The 9,844-nt window shown below is 28.2% G+C and overlaps 1 long non-coding RNA gene across 2 annotated transcripts; it reads right to left on the bottom strand.

The window, feature by feature from the left end:
• Positions 1 to 2,738: 2,738 nt before the first annotated feature.
• Positions 2,739 to 7,997, bottom strand: LOC107482608 (uncharacterized). Of its 2 annotated transcripts, none has more exons than XR_008008404.1 (3): positions 7,788 to 7,997; positions 3,580 to 3,813; positions 2,739 to 3,148 (listed from the first exon to the last, which is right to left on the bottom strand). It is a non-coding gene; the product is annotated as an uncharacterized LOC107482608 (long non-coding RNA). The 2 variants fall into 2 exon arrangements; XR_008008403.1 differs by lacking the exon at positions 7,788 to 7,997 and adding an exon at positions 4,076 to 4,196.
• Between the last annotated feature and the right edge of the window lie 1,847 nt (positions 7,998 to 9,844).

The following is a 9,844-nucleotide window of genomic DNA, read 5'->3' as shown; positions in this document are numbered from 1 at the left end:
GAAAAATATCAAAAAAAAAGAAATAAATGGGTCACTCGTTCAGCCCGCAGACTAACCTATTTAACTGTCATTTTTTTGGGATAATCGAACCCAACCTATTTAGCCTAAAATTTAAACGGATTTAATTTTAGACATAAAATTTATCAATTTAAATAGATAAAGAAGCTGACCAGATAAATTTAGCCCGACGGCCCAAGATCCCTCGCAAGTCGCAAGTCCCATTTACTACATTTTCCCTCAATTTCTCGGCGAAAAAAGATATTTTTATTTTTTAAGTATTTTTATTTTTATTATTAAAAATTTATCAAATACGCTAAAAAATAAAAAAAATCTTTAAAAAATATTTTTTTTATTAATTTAATGGCACCCAAACAAGCATATAATAAGAGATTAATCCATCTAACTTTTATGTTAGGAGCCACTATAATAAAAACACTAAAAATATCTTCTTCTTTTTTAATGTTTATATATGTCATGTTATTATTGTCTTTATTAAATTGATTAATAATTTATTTTTTAATAAACCAGAACAAAATCGGTTTATTATTATAGCAACAATAATAAACCTAATTGTCTACATTATAATTATTAGACCCAGTTTGATCCGATCGAATTACACAATCTAAATCGAATATTTTTAAATTTTTTGATAAAAAGACAAATATATATTTGACTTTTTGTTTTGCAGAAATTTTAATCCCTAAAAATTTAAAAATACAATTAGATCCCTAAAAAAAAGAAAAAATATGAGGAGCCAATGAAATATTTATACAATATATACAATGGAGGTTTATGGAGTATTAGAAATATAATCATTAGTGTTACATTTTTCCATCAATTGAAGCTTTTGGAATGAGTGGTATCACGACATGGTATTAGAGCGCTGGATCCGAAAGGTCAAGAGTTCGAAAAGATGTTTATTATCCCTAGTACTCGGATGGTTATTCTAAATAGTATAAGGGATGTTCATTTTATAACTCAGTAACCCATTGTACACATTGTACAAATAGTCCATTGTCTCCCTAGCGGGATCCTAAAAAAAATTGGATTTATTGTATTGTTATGAAAAAATCGGTTTTATTCTAATTTGTTAAAAAATTCAAAAATAACGAATTAATTAATACGTCCAATAATAATGCGACACGTAAGCGTATTTACAAAGAGACGTTTTACGCGTCTTTATGGAAGCATCCCCTTTATTATTATCTCATTGAGCTTAAAATTGATGGGTTGGGTGCACATATAAATGATTAACTGAATTAACTGGCATTTGACTCTATTTCTTCCTGAATGTTCTGTTTGTGTATCATGTCATGTCCATGGAATTTGATTATTGAGAATGAGTTCTACCAACCAATTTGGCCCTAGAGAGTGTTTCAAATTTACACTTCTCACTAGAATGTGTTCAGTTCTTGAGAAGTCTTTTGGTTTGTTTCCCATTTCTAGCATCATGCCAGCAAAATTTATCCAGAATTGTTACTTTACATGAAATTAGTAAAAGAGATTTAATTGCAAATCTTTTGAACTTTAAACACGTCTCTTATGATAAAGGATAGTTGTTATTACATTGTTGCTGTTATGAAAAGCATAGTGAAAAATGTTATTAAGTTGGCAAAGAATTAGGGAAATGCTATTAATGCTTCTAAGATAGTAATCCATTTGAATTGCAGGTGATGAAATGGGGGATGAAAATGGTTCTTCTATTAATTTGGATAGCTTGAGGGCTAATTGGAATCCATCTCAAGATAAATATTTTCTTAAGCTGTTGCCATTCAGTTGCTGATGGGAGATACAGCCTTTCATGTTTTGATGTAGCCATTGAAAATGAAGGTAGAAGCATTCATCAGTAAATATTATTGTATACAACAACAACAACAAAGCCTTGTCTCATTAAGTGGGGTTGGCTACATGAATCAAACGATGTCATTGCGCTCTGTTATGTATCATGTCTACAGAGAGACCGTTTACATGTAGATCTCGTTTGACCACCTCATGAATGGTTTTCTTAGATCTTCCTCTGCCTTTCGCCCTTTGTCCATCTTCCATCTCATCCACCCTCCTAACTGGATATTCTATCGGTCTTCTTCTCACATGTCCAAACCATCTGAGACGCGATTCAACCATCTTTTCCACAATAGGTGCTACTCCAACTCTCTCCCTTAGATCTTCGTTCCTTATTGTATGGTTGAAAGAAAATTTCTTTTTAACTTTATTCGCCGAATTGAATAACTTATGAAGAGTAGCTCATATTTTGTATTAGAAATTGCCTCAAAAGAATTGGATTATCAAGCCACTGCTGGCAAAAGAGTAGCTCATATATAGAACTAAAAGCATGCCTTTCTATTCTAGTATGTGCATATTATGTCACAATGAAGATACTCAACATTGCAAACTGAATTCTGGAGAGGGATCTTGTTGCAGTAAGTCGTCGATGCCAGATACCGATCCACCCCCTATTGCAGATGACATAGCATTGCATATTGGCAGAGAAAAGATAGAAGATACCTTTTCTATAGATAAGGCTATTAAGGTGCTTCAGGATATACCAGGCATGGATGAAGATCTAATACTAGATGCATGTGAATTTTTGGAAGATTAAAGAAGAGCAAGGATGTTTATGGTATTGGATGAAAATTTGAGAAAGAAATAGTTACTGAGAAAGCTTCATTCATACACTTAAGTTAGTTTCATGCAAAGCATGCCATAGCTTTGAAAGTTCACATTAACCCTCAACAAAATTTGCAATTAAAGGAATTATCATTTGTTTATCTTTGTATATTAGTCAAGTAGAGATTAAATTTGAAACCATAGCTGTCTTTGTGTTTGAAACAATAACAACCAAGTCTTATCTAACCCAAGCATTCTTGGAAGTTCAATGTAATGAAAAGACAAAGTTAGAGTTACAAAACATTCAGCACTGAAAATCAAACTAAATTCTAGTTTGCTACATCACTTCTGAACCTATGAACCTCAACTCCTAAGTAATCAACTGGACCTATAACTGCAACATGGGGTTTTCCAACTAGAACCCTAACAGCAGATATCTGATGGTGATTTGTTAGAGTTGTGCTTACAATCTTTTGAGCCACTGATTCCAGAAGGTTGTGGGGTGGCCCTTCAATAACTTCCTTTACTATTCTGCATTCATCTATACTTCACAAATTAACGTAGTATTTATGCAAAATGAGTTTAATTTTGATGCACTGACATTGTAAAATGTTATACACAATCGTTTAATCACATGTGTTATTTTAGATGATCATTCACCGGTCAATTCAAAAATAGTTATTTTTGCTGACATGACTTTGCGCAATTGGATGCACATGTAAAACTGCTTTATATTGACAAAGTGCGTCCAAATTAAATTCTTTTTCAGAATGAAATCATAAATAGCTCATTTTACAAAACTAAAGTCTTATTCAACCCTAAGAAAATTATTAGAATGCAGTATGCTGATACTTTGGAAACATAAACAAGACATAGCACTTCATTTTATTTAACAATTAACATGATAACTGGATTTAGCAATTCTTGTTCTGATTTTAACTATGAAAAGATTGAGTGTTAATTATCACTCACCGGTAATATATCTGTGTAGCTAACCGAATCTGACAAGTTATCAGATTTACCAGCAGCTCTAAGATCCATCCAAGCATCTATATCTACCAAGAATTTCTGACCAAGTGTTCTTTCTTCTGGATTCACACCATGAAAACCATGGAACATTACTCCCCTCAGAATGAGTTTGTCACCCCTCATAAGTGATTCAGTTTCCATTGTTGTTGCTGCTATCATCATAGGTGAACACTAACACTGAATTAAACAACAATTCCTCAATGCAATGTTGCAAAATTACATAATAATCCTAAATTCTTATTAGTCTTGAGATTGAATCCAATCAAATTTAAATGGTGATAATCTTTTTGTATGTTTCCCATGCTATCAATATATCTCTTAACAGTTGCAAAACCAAATTTAAACTCAAGAAATTGGTTAATCTATTACAAACGCAGAATTCACATGTGTGTGTTTGGTTACGTGATTAAGAGATAAGCATTTAGAGATAGTTAGTTACCTTGGAGAAGCAGAGGAAACAACCTTGTTCATTTGTTTGCTTTGTAATATGAAAGGAGAGAAAAGAAAAGAGAATATTTTTTTACATTGATTCTTGTAACTTTTTTTTTCTTTTTATTTATTTATTTATTTATTATTAATTGTAGTTGTTGAAACGAAGATGATTCAAATCGGGAGTGCATCCTCTTGAGAGAAGAAAAAACTGATAGGTCAATTGTAATTTATTTTAAGTAATTTAAATAAAGTAATACCTTTTAATTTATTTTATTTTGTTATCTATTTTAAGTAATTACTAACATTCTATTTCTATTTATTTGCTTATCTTATTTATCATTTATTCTTTCAATTAATTATATTAATAAACAAATAAACTAAAGTAACTCCGCTTATATTTAGACAATTCAACAATTCAACATAATCTTTTAATTTAGGATTAACTACTAACGATAGAAAAAAAAAATTTAGAGTAATTCAATATTATAAACATTAATTATTATTGTGAAATAACCTAAAATCTTAATGGAATTTATTTTTAAAGATTAAAAAAATTTTTCTTCTATTTTTTTTTAATTGTTATTATGTTATTAGAATTGTTAAATAATATTAAAAAAATTTTAAAAAAAATAGCGATGATACCTTAAATAATTAATTCAATAGAATTAAATTTAAATGAATAAGATGATTCAATCAATTATACAAATAATAGTATATTTATAAATATTAATAATAAAATAGTCTCACTAATGTAAATAATTAATACAATAATTATATGAAAAAATAACTAATTACATAATTGCATAATTTTTAAGATCCTATATAGTTGAATTTATTATCGACAAATAAAAAAAAATCTATATGATAATGTCCTAATATTTTAGCATACTATAAATCATATTATAAATTTATATTTCATATTATAATTTTAAGTCAACTCCTTAAACATATTATAACATAAATGTCTAGTGGTTAGCTCATTAGTCCGCTTAAGCAACTGTCGGAGGTTCGAATCCCGCCTTGTGCATGCAGCAACCCATTGACCAACGACAAACCCTTAAATGAATGAGTAAAAAATATTTGATCTTGTATAAATAGATTGTATTGAAAAAATAAACTAATTAAATTAATTCATATATTTCGTTATCATATTTATTATTTATTAAATAATTTGATATTTACTACAATCAAATCAAATAATTAATATAATTAACTAAATTAATTAATTGATATAATTAATTATAATTAATTAATTCATATAAATTATAATAAATGGTGAGATTTGAATGTCTAATCAAATTAATTAACTAATATAATTAATTAATTATAATTGATTTGCTTTAACGAATTAAATGAAATAAATCAGGAAACACCTCAAGAGCTAAAGTACATATCATATCAGTTCTATCATTAAATGCAAAAATCCGATTTTTATCTAATAGAATAGATAGAACAGATAGATAGATAGATAATAAATATATTTTATTAAATTAGTATAATTATGCATTATTCATTAAATATTAATTATAATATTATAATATAATTATAATAAAGATATTTTTAAAAAATATATTTTTAGAACAATATAAATTAGTTATTAATAATCGGTGCCATTACCATATAATTATCATATTATATTATTATTATTATTAACAATATAATTAAAATTATTAAAAATATTTTCGATTGATAATTGATAAGTAGTTTAATAATGTATTAAATATTGATTTTATATAACTATAATAAAGATATTTTTCTAAATTAGAATAATTATGCATTATTACTTAAATGCTAATTATAGTATAATTATAATAAAGATATTTTTATAAAATAAATTTAGAAGAAAAAATAGTGCATTCATTTTGGTGGAAAAATGGATTAATGAGGAATCGACACATCACTCTCATTAACAGGGAAAAATCCAATTTTAGTATATTAAGTAGATAGATGTCTTTTGTGTTAGGAAATTATTTTTATTTCCTAATTTATTTGTGGACAATATATATATTGATGATAATCACAAATTATGCTATTTTAAATTACATAACTTATATAATAGTGATCTCATTTATTGTTATAAATGCTAAATTGAATAAGTTATAATTACTTTTAATTTGAAATTAAATAAGAATAAAACCAGATGTTATCTTTTGTTCTTTAGATAATTATCTTTTAGATTTTAGATATATTATCTTTTAGACTTTAGATATTATTTTAGTTGGGTTTTAGAGTTTAATAGGTGTCATGCTCAAATAAATATAAATAGTGTCTTTTGGTCCCCAATATACCAAAGCCGCCTTTGTTACTCTTTCCACATCAAAAGAGTTGCAATTCAGCCGCCTAGAAATACAAAAGGCTTTGATTGAGAAAACTCGAAAAAACCAAAAGACTGAAATAATTCTTTCATTAATTTTTAACTTTTATGAGTAAAGGTATGCTTTCGCATTATGATATATTTTTTGTGATTTAATATGAATAATCTGAGTTAATAAAATAATTTATTCCAAGATTTTGAACTTCGTACTTTTCAATTATAAATTGCACCTTTGAATGTTCTTGTGGCCAACTCATTGGTTGAAAAGAATCATCTCCATAAATAATTAGACAAACTTCACCTTTACAAAACTTTAAAAATGTTACAATTTTCTTCATGATTCCATCTTTTTTTTGCATGAAAGAAATTTTAGGTTCTCGTTTGTTTTGGATGCATTCACAGACTGTTTTTTCATGACCCATCTAAAATTAAAAAAATATTCTAAAATATTAAACATAATATGAAATTAAATTACATATATGAAAATTATGAGTAACAATCTCAGTCTCTATGGTAGAAATTAACAAACACAAGAAAAAAAGAAAAAGAATAAAAAAAAACCATCTCAAGTTCTTAATTCTCAATTTTGTCTACAAACCTCACCCGCAAGGTCAAATTTCAAAATCGTCATACCATTTACAACTCCAATTCAAAGCTTAGCCTTCTTCACCTAATTTTTTTAGGAGTGAAATTCCTTTAAATGAAAATGTAATGTAACCAATTTTTTTTCTTGTATATTTGCCTTATCGACCCAATACTGACCAACTTTTTTTTTTCATTAATAATAAAATACAACGTTGTATTAAAAATCAATTCTATTTATAAACTTTTTTCTCTATAAAAGGATAATAGAACTTCACTCTCTACCATCAAATATAAGCTAACTTTGAACACAAAATAACATAATCCATAAAGATAAACTTTCCAGCTTTCAATATCCAACCAATCACTCTATGTTATCCAAATCCCACTCCTAATACGTAAATCCTAACATTCCCCACAACCCACCCTCCCCAAACAAAAAATTTCAACAACAAAATTATCAACCAAAAAACTAAAAAGAGAAGTAATCCAAAACACATAATCAAAATTTGACGAGAATAAACAAGTACCTAGTTGAAAATAAAAGAAAAAGTAAAAGTATAGGGTACCAACATATTATCTGCCAATTTATTATCAACAATAATTAATTATTATATTATAAACACATATATAAAGAGATTTAGAAAATATATCTAAAAAGATGCTTCTATTAAACACAGACATAAAAAATATATTTTTATTAGACATATCCACAAAAACACTTTTATTAAACAGAATTATAAATAAGAGTTGACAGAAATTGGCAGAAATGCTATTGGTAACGTAGCAGGATTGAAAGAAAAAATGGGAAAAAAGGACTCACTTGGAAGAAGCAGCGGTTTCTTCTTCGAGCTAGTTATGGTTATGGATGTGCCTGAATATGTTGGCAGATTGCTTCACGTTACTCCTTAGAAAAAGCACCGTCGCACTCACACCAGCCACAGTCAGCATGAAATTCGTCAAACCTATAATAATAGCGAAGGATTTCACCACTTCAAAGGAAAAAATGCTTTCTTATGATTTAACTGCTACTTGCAGTGCGTTGAGGAGAGAAAATCAAAATAGCATTTTTTGATTAAGACATGGTGAGGGCACACTCGACCCACACATCCAAAATGGACCCAACTTAGAACCCGCCCGAACTGGCCTTCCAATTCAAACTAAGGGTGCATATAACCTGATCCGACCCGGATCCATATACTTTGGATTAATTTGATATGATTTTATCGGGTTTAGAACCGGATAAGGGTCTCAAAAATAGATTTAGTCGTTATTTAGGGTCGAATATGGGTCAAGGCGAACTCGACTTCATCTAACCCATGTGCGTCCTAGGATGATTAAAAAAATATTATATATTTTAAATTAATTCCAATATTATGTTATATTAATTATAACCTTATTATTTTATTTTTAATCACATTTGTTGAATTAGGAAATAGATCAAAGAAATATGAAATTAGAATTTATAGATAAGTTCAAGTTTAAGTATGATTATCAACATTTTTCTAACAAGTATTTTTTTATTTTTTTATAAATGAACGCATCATAATTTTTTGACATAAAATTTATCAAGATTCAGATTTCATCCGATCGATATTCGATTTTAGTGTGGCCCGAAAGTAGTGTAATTTCATCATCGAATCTATGGTCAGATAAGAATCTCAAAAATAAACCCGATTATTATTTAAAGTCGGATCAAAATTAAGACAAATCCAATTTTATCCGACTTCATGTACACTCCTAATTCAAATTATCCCTTTCTCTCTCTCTCGCTGTGATTCACTCCCTCTCTAGAAGTAAAATCCTAAAGCATAACTATGCATGCGGTATTATGTTTTTATTTTTGGAATTATGTTTTTGCTTTTTTGGGTGTGTTTTTATTTAGTAAATAATTATTTTTAGGCTTAATATTTCTTATTTTTTGTTCAATTAGAGTTTTGGTTTCTGGATTCAAAATTTTGGATTTTGCCTTACATGAAAGTGTGTATCTTTAACCAGACCCAAACAAAAAAATGATAAAAAAAAAATAAAATTTATATCTTAGGCAAAATTTGGTAATCAAATCGCAAGTAGAAAAATATATGGCAAACAAAAAAAATAAAAGATATGATTTGCTTTAAAATAGTAAAAAGATCTTGACTTTAAATATACGACACTATCATCAAAATATAATTTTTAGCCGAAATTATAAGTATTTATACAAACTAGTGTATGTTCCCGTACCTTGTACGGGATAATACATAAAATTATATTAAAAGTTTTATTAAAAAATTAAATAATATATATAGTAATTATTGTTATAAATATTTTATAAAGTTATAATTAAAATTAAATTTTTAAAATTTTTAATATTAAAATATTAAAAATAATTAGTATTTGTTTTAATCAATTTAAGTTTGTTGAGTGATCATCTCATTCGTCTCTTTAAACAACTATATATTAGGAGTTAGAATATCGCCTTGTGTGTATAACAATCCATTGACTAGCGATAAACTCTTAATAAATTGAGCATCAATACATGGTTAGACTTGACAGGATTTGCCTCACATCACAAATTCAATGATTCACCACTTCAGTCCATACTCTATAGCCATGCGAGAGAAATTCAGTCATCCTCACCCAAAGTCTTCTTCTTCTCGGCTTCTTAAAAAAAAAAAAACCTCATAGCTCCCGTTATCGTTGTTGTTGAGTCCATCGCCGCCTACCTTTTCACAGCTCCCATCTTCCTTCACAGCTCATGTCGTCATTGTTGCTTATCCTGTTACCATCGTTGTTGAGCCCGTCGCCACCTTTCTCCTTTCTCCTGCCGATTTCCTTTTCTCTAGGTAAATTCCTCCCCCTTCTCTCTCTCTCTCTCTCTCTCTCTCTCTCTCTCTCTCT

Source organism: Arachis duranensis, chromosome 4 (assembly GCF_000817695.3).
Source record: "Arachis duranensis cultivar V14167 chromosome 4, aradu.V14167.gnm2.J7QH, whole genome shotgun sequence".
In the NCBI taxonomy this organism is placed as follows: domain Eukaryota; kingdom Viridiplantae; phylum Streptophyta; class Magnoliopsida; order Fabales; family Fabaceae; genus Arachis; species Arachis duranensis.
The sequence above is the reverse complement of the archived record's forward strand: the minus strand, read 5'-3'. Positions and strand labels throughout refer to the sequence as shown.